The following is a 7,012-nucleotide window of genomic DNA, read 5'->3' as shown; positions in this document are numbered from 1 at the left end:
CCCAACCAATGCATCATTGATCACAGTAAGTCCCCTGTATACGAACCTTCAGTTCTCAAAGAAGCAAACATGCATCTCATTCCAGCAAGGAACCGAGCCTGTGCCATCAGTGTCAGACATTAGTGAAATTGCAGCTTGCCCTCCATCTCCTATTGCTGACCATCCTTCATCCCTAACATCTCCCAACTCCTCTCCGTCCTCCAGTCAATAACTTGCTTGCCTGTTCACTTGGTGCCAGCCCCTATATGCCAGCTGTTATACTACTGTACTTTTCAAGGTGCTGTAAGATTTAAAATGTTTTATTTCTTTTGTGTGTTTGTTTTTACGTATTATTTGTGTGTAAAGAATTATAAACCTATTACAGTACAGTACTATATAGCTGATTGTGTTAGTTGGGTACCTAGGCTAACTTTGTTGGGCATACGAACAAATTGGACTTACAAATACACTCTTGGAATGGAACTCATTTGTATGTGGGGACTGTACTCCACACAGGAAGAGATATATGTCTACATCTCAGACAGGAAGGTGTTGCCTACTCTACTATCTAAGAGGAAGAAGAAAACTCTGGCGACAGCCCAGCCAATCAGACTGTAGCTGCCCAACCAATGAGAAGTCTCCATACTTTGGACTGCTAGCTTCCTCCAGTGAACTCTTTCATGATTACACTGCCTCCCAACCCCCTTCTTTTCCCTATAAAAACAAACTCCTCTTTCTTGTTCTCTGGCTTTGCCTGTGGTCTGCCATAATTTGCACATCCCAAATTGTACTCCTGTGGCTATTCCCGAATAAACTTGCTCTTGCTGACAAAATAACTGGCTCTCCTGTTACTAAAGTTGACAGAAATCTAATGCTGTTGTTGAGCAGCTATTGCTCTGGCAGTGAAGAGTCAGCTGTGTTACCTAGGGTAATGGATAGATTTCTCATCATGTGCTCACTAATGTATACTCCAAACCAAGAAAGGAGGAAAGATCTCCTGATGAGGCAAACCCAGAATCTTGGACCCTGCCAGCCAGTTAACTTTGGATTCTCTGATGTAGGCTTAAGGGTTTGGTCCAGTTTCAGATCAGTTATAAATGGACAGTGGAACAACCAGATGTCCTAGTGAGCATTGTCCTCCCATTCACCAACTATCCTGACATTTATAAACCCAGGGATGATAACATCCTTTACGAACAAAGATGAAACCAGATGAGCACAAAGGACTCCAGCTGAAGTGTCATTGTTTATTAGTGAATTTGTGGAAATGGAGCTATTGGCATTAGTCAACCAGGGGTCAGTGATGTTTTGAGATCATTCTGGAAGGATTCCTCCAAGCCAAAAAGACCATTCTCTAACATGACAGCACAGGGTACTTGACTTTAAGTTGTCTTTTTGGACAAACATTATAAAAGTAGGGGCTTGAGTAGGGCGGTTGCCGTAGTGTCATAATTTTAAGTTTATCTTGGATGGTACTATCATTGCTGTCATCAGTGTGGTGTTCAGGGGAGGGAATGTTGACAGCAGTTTCACTCTGTAGATAACGTTGAGGGGAAGTTGAGTGAAATTAGTGCCATTAAGGATAAATGAAAAATTGGTCACAGAACCGACTAAAGAGTCACTCCTCATATACAGACTGGAGTTTCTGATGGCAAAGCCAACCATCAGAAGTTTCCCTCATAAGCAGCAGGTTGAGAAGGGCACATAAGAGCATTGTCTTTCCAAGAAAGGGAGAAAAGGTAGGAAACAGTGGGGAAAGGTATCCTGGCCTGGTCTGGCCATCTTGGGGAAGCTGTCTCCTTCAGCTGTCACCTGTTTCAATTCCTGGAAATCTTGACTTCCAGTCATCGGTTGCTGTGCAGGTCCAATCAGCGTTTGGTGCTTTCTTTAGATGTGATATATGGATCCAAGGCTCTGTTCCCTGGATCTCAGCAGTATGCGGATTGGTTAACAACAGTTGGTAAGGGCCCTTCCAGCAAAATTGGACTTAAATTAAAAATTTTTTAAATTATTTTATTTTTTGGCTGTGCCACATAGCATGTGGGATCTTAGTTCCCTGATCAGGGATCAAAGTGAAGGGAGAGTGAAAGTCATTCAGTCGTACCTGACTCTTTGTGACCCCATGGACTATACAGCACATGGAATTCTCCAGGCCAAAATAACTACAGTGGGTAGGCTTTCCCTTCACCAGGGGATCTTTCCAACCCAGTGATTGAACCCAGGTCTCCCGCATTGCAGGTGGATTCTTTACCAGCTGAGCCACAAGGGAAGCTCAAGGATACTGGAGTGGGTAGCCTATCCCTTCTCCAGTGGATCTTCCCAACCCAGGAATCAAAGCGAGGTCTCCTGCATTGCAGGCAGATTCTTTACCAACTGATCTATCAGAGAAGCCCAACCAGGGATCAAACCTGCACCCATTGCATTGAAAGCACTGAGTCTTAACCACTGGATCACCAGGGAAGTCCCCAAGGGATGTCTTTGAAGATGTCTCTTCTAAGAGATGAAATCTCTAGGTTGTAAGAGATGATACCGAAGACCTTTGTCTCCAGAGAGCATGCTGTGAAAAAGATTGTTCTACTAAATCATAGTTATTTTCAACAGGAAAAATGAAGTCTTTAAAGTATATTCCTATGTGCTCAGTTGTGTCCAACTCTTTGCAACCCCATAGACTGTAGCCCACCAAGTTCCTCTGTCCTTGGAATTTTCCAGGTGAGAATACTGGAATGGGTTGCCATTTCCTACTCCAGGGTATCTTCCCAACCCAAGGATCAAACCCGAGTCTGTTGTGTCTCCTGCACCAGGAGGCAGATTCTTTACCACTGCACCATCTGGAAGTCCCTAAAATAACTGAATATATATCCTCTTATTAGCTATAGATCAAAAGAAGCAGGAGCTAGGAGCATTGGGCATCTGTGATTATCTCAAAGGGTGAGAGTTTATGGGTTGCAAAAGGGATACATAGACCTAAGATTTAGAAGGACCAATGACAGTGACTTTGGGCAGGATATTTGAAGAGTCTCTACAGATTTTTGCCTTTAGAGTTAATGGTGCCATTCATTCATTTGACTGGCCCTGGGGATTTTGGCTGGTAAGCACAGGAAATGTGTTGTAGAACTGGCCAGCCAGCACAGACTTGTCCAGGCACCTGGCTGAAGGAATTCCCTGGTCACTATGACGTTTGAGGTGGGGCTTGCTAGGGGAAAGTGAAAGTGTTAAGTAGTTCAGTTGTGTCCAACTCTATGAGACCCCATGGACTGTAGCTCACCAGGCTCCTCTGTTCGTGGAATTCTCCAGGCAAGAGTACGGAAGTGGGTAGCCATTCCGTTCTTCAGGGGATCTTCTTGACCCAGGGATCGAACCCAGGTCTCCCACATTACTGGCAGATTCTTTACTGCCTGAGCCACCAGGGAAGCCCTTTCTAATGGAATCTTAGCCCCAGAAGAGATAGTGGCCTATCTACAGGGAAAGCTTCAGTTCAGTGAGAAAACATACGACTGTTGCCAAAACCTATTTATATCCTTGAGTTGAGGAAGCTGGAGGAAGTCCATTTGCCGAACCTCAAACAGTCTACTGGGTAATTTAAAATGTTCTAGGTGGCACAGATAGGTTTTCCAGGTTTGTGTTTTGGGTGAGTGTGGCCAATAAAGTAGGTACTTTTAGTGAGTTTATTAATACTTTCCCAATATTGACTCATAAAGTTTGTAATTTTATCAGTAGATCAATGATTCAATGCATATACAGTATGGTTGACCCTTGAGCAACACAGGGTTTAGGGCAACAGATCCCCCTGCAGCTGTATAACTTACAGTCAGCCCTCTGTATTCAAGATTCTATATCAGCCAAATACGGATCGTGTAGTACAGTAATATATATTTATTGAAAAAAATCCCAGTATAAGTGGACCCTTGCAGTTCAAGGATTGTGTTGTTCAAGGGTCAACTGTAGTCAGTAATGGGAATGTTATAGTCTCTGGCAGGACTGGATCATCATTTGGTCCAAACCAGAGCTTTTTCTTTTTACCGAACCGACAGTAACTAGAGTTCCAATATTGTTTTTCCTTTTCTGGGGCCAGTTGTTGGGTATCTCTAGCTAATCTGTCTAGATTATCATTTGGGGGAACATCTTTTTTGACCATGATAGAGGTTTGGTTGTTGGTTTCTGTGAGAGTAGAGAATTTTTAGTGCAGATATCAATGAGGTAGTTCCCTTTAGCTTCCAGAGAGTCAAGTTTAAAATGCTCAGAAGTTTAGTAGTAGCCAGAGTGGCTGGTAGAAGCATAGCATCTAATAAATCTTGAGTATATGGGACATTTAAAATTTTATCCCCATTAGATGTAAGGAAATCTCACTACTTCCATAACATTCCAAAGTCATGGGCTACTCCAAAGGAGTATCTGCTGTCTATATAAATATTAATATATGTGGTTTTGCCCATGGCTGAAATATAGGATTGAGTAAGCATGTCATTCAGTCTGTAGTACTGAGGTAACCAAAGGAAAAGACACTGTCCTGATAACTTCAAAAGAGGTTACAATCGCATACCCAGCACAATATTTACCATTTTCATCTTTTAAATAAGAACCACCAGTAAGCCATGAAAAATCAACATTTGTTAAAGGGGTTTCTTGCAAGTCATATGGGGAGTCAAGAAATGGTCTATTAAGGACTTCCCTGGTGCTGCAGTGGTTGAGACTTCACACTTCAGTGAAGGGGGAATGGATCCCTGGTCAGGCAACTGAGATCCCACATGCCATGTGGCATGGCCAAAAAGAGAGAGAGAGAGATGGTCTGTTGAAGTTAAATAGTCGTGAGGAGTTTTGTACACAGAGGATGAAGAAAGGGTGGCAAGAGTAGGCTTATTAAAGTGAGCAAGAGTAATATGGGATGTGGTCAACAGGAGAATTTCATAGGGAGTAAGATGTCTTGCTGACAGATGTTGGGTATGGTTGGAATTCAGAAGGACTTTCAACAGTGTGAGGAACAAAGATAGTCAGAGAGGAACTCATGACTCTTTCTTGGTGGCCTTTACTGAAAGGGCAGTGGAAGGAATGGCTCAGAAGCAAGGGTACCACAGGGTCTAGCTGTTGACTGTGATACCCTGTAGGTGATGGCCATCTCCATGTTCTAAATAAGTACCTGAGGGCATTTCCTTCCTTTCCACAGACTTTGAGGAAAAAGGAGAGTTGATAATTAAAGTGTCCAAGGGCTTCCCTGGTAGCTCAGAGGGTAAAGCGTCTGCCTGCAATGCGGGAGACCTGGGTTCGATCCCTGGGTCGGGAAGATTCCCCTGGAGAAGGAAATGGCAACCCACTCCAGTATTCTTGCTTGGAGAATCCCATGGACGGAGGAGCCTGGTGGGCTACAGTCCACGGGGTCGCAAAGAGTCGGACACGACTGAGCGACTTCACTCACTCACTCACTCAAGGGCAGAGAGATTCATTAAGCTTTCTCTCAATGTTTTAAAACCTAGATCATCCTGATCTTCCCAAATAATAGGATCAGGATAGAAATACTGGCAGACTTTATCTTCTTGGTTCTCCAAAATGTGACTGGAGCCATGAAATTAAAAGACGCTTGCATTTTGGAAGAAAAGCAATGACAAACCTAGACAGCATATTAAAAAGCTGAGACATTACTTTGCCTACAAAGGCCCATATAGTCAAAGCTATGGTTTAACCAGTAGTCATGTATGGATGTGAGAGTTAGACAATAAAAAAGGCTGAGCACCAAAGAACTGATGCCTTTAAACTGTGGTGTTGGAGAAGACTCTTTAGAGTCCCTTGGACAGGAAGGAGATCAAACCAGTCAATCCTAAAGGAAATCAGCCCTGAATATTCATTGCAAGGACTGATGCTGAAGCCCCAATACTTTGGCCACCTAATGCAAAGAACTGACTTATTGGAAAAGACCCTGATGCTGGGAAAGATTGAAGGCAGGAAGAGATGGGGACAAAAGAGGATGAGATGGTTGGATGGCATCTCCAACTCCATGAACATGAGTTTGAGCAAGCTCCAGGAGATGGTGTGGAGAAGGCAATGGCAACCCACTCCAGTACTCTCGCCTGGAAAATCCCATGGATGGAGGGGCCTGGTAGGCTGCAGTCCATGGGGTCGCTTAGAGTCAGACACGACTGAGTGACTTCACTTTCACTTTTCCTTTCATGCATTAGAGAAGGAAATGGCAACCCACTCCAGTGTTCTTGCCTGGAGAATCTCAGGGACAGGGGAGCCTGGTGGGCTGCCATTTGTGGGATCACACAGAGTTGTACATGACTGAAGCGACTTAGCAGCAGCAGCAGCAGCAGCAGCGGGGAGATGGTAATGGATAGGGAAGCCTGGCATGCTGCAGTCCATGGGGTCACAAAGAGTCGGACACAACTGAGCAATTGAACTGTAGTGTTTGCCAACAAGATTTATATAGATAGATAGGCTGAACCATGAGAGAAAAATTTGGAACCCTATTATGACAGTAGCCAGCTAACCCAAGAAAGCTTCACAATTGAGATTTAGTTTGGGGATTTGGGAAATTCAGGATGCCATGGAGTTTTTCTGGGTCTTTGTGTAGTCCTTGTTCTGAAATCAGATGTCTGAAAAGGAAATGTTTAAGAAAAATTGTTTATTAATTTGGCTGCGTCAGGTCTTAGTTGCAGCACGTGGGATCTTTTGTTGCAGCGCACAAGACTCTCTAGTTGTGGCTCAGAGGCTTCAGTAGTTCTATCATGTGGGCTCTCTAATTGTGGCAGAAGGGCTCCAGAGTGTGCAGTCTCAGGAGTTGAGGTGTGTGGGCTTAGTTGCTCTGCAGCATCTTAGTTCTCCCACCAGGGATCAAACCTACATCCCCAGCATTGCAAGGTGAGTTCTTAACCACTGGACCACCAGGGAAGTCCCCTACAAAAGCAAACTTGAGTTAGAGCAAACTTCACCTTCTCCTTGGAGACCCTGTGTATCTTTGAGGCTAAAGCTTTGACAGGTGGATGCTGTCTTTCTGTGAGGAGTCCTGTGAGGGGAGCAGCGAAGCAAGTCATGTACATGTTAC

This window comes from Capricornis sumatraensis, chromosome 7, assembly GCF_032405125.1.
Source record: "Capricornis sumatraensis isolate serow.1 chromosome 7, serow.2, whole genome shotgun sequence".
NCBI lineage: Eukaryota > Metazoa > Chordata > Mammalia > Artiodactyla > Bovidae > Capricornis > Capricornis sumatraensis.
Note: the sequence above shows the minus strand (reverse complement) of the source record.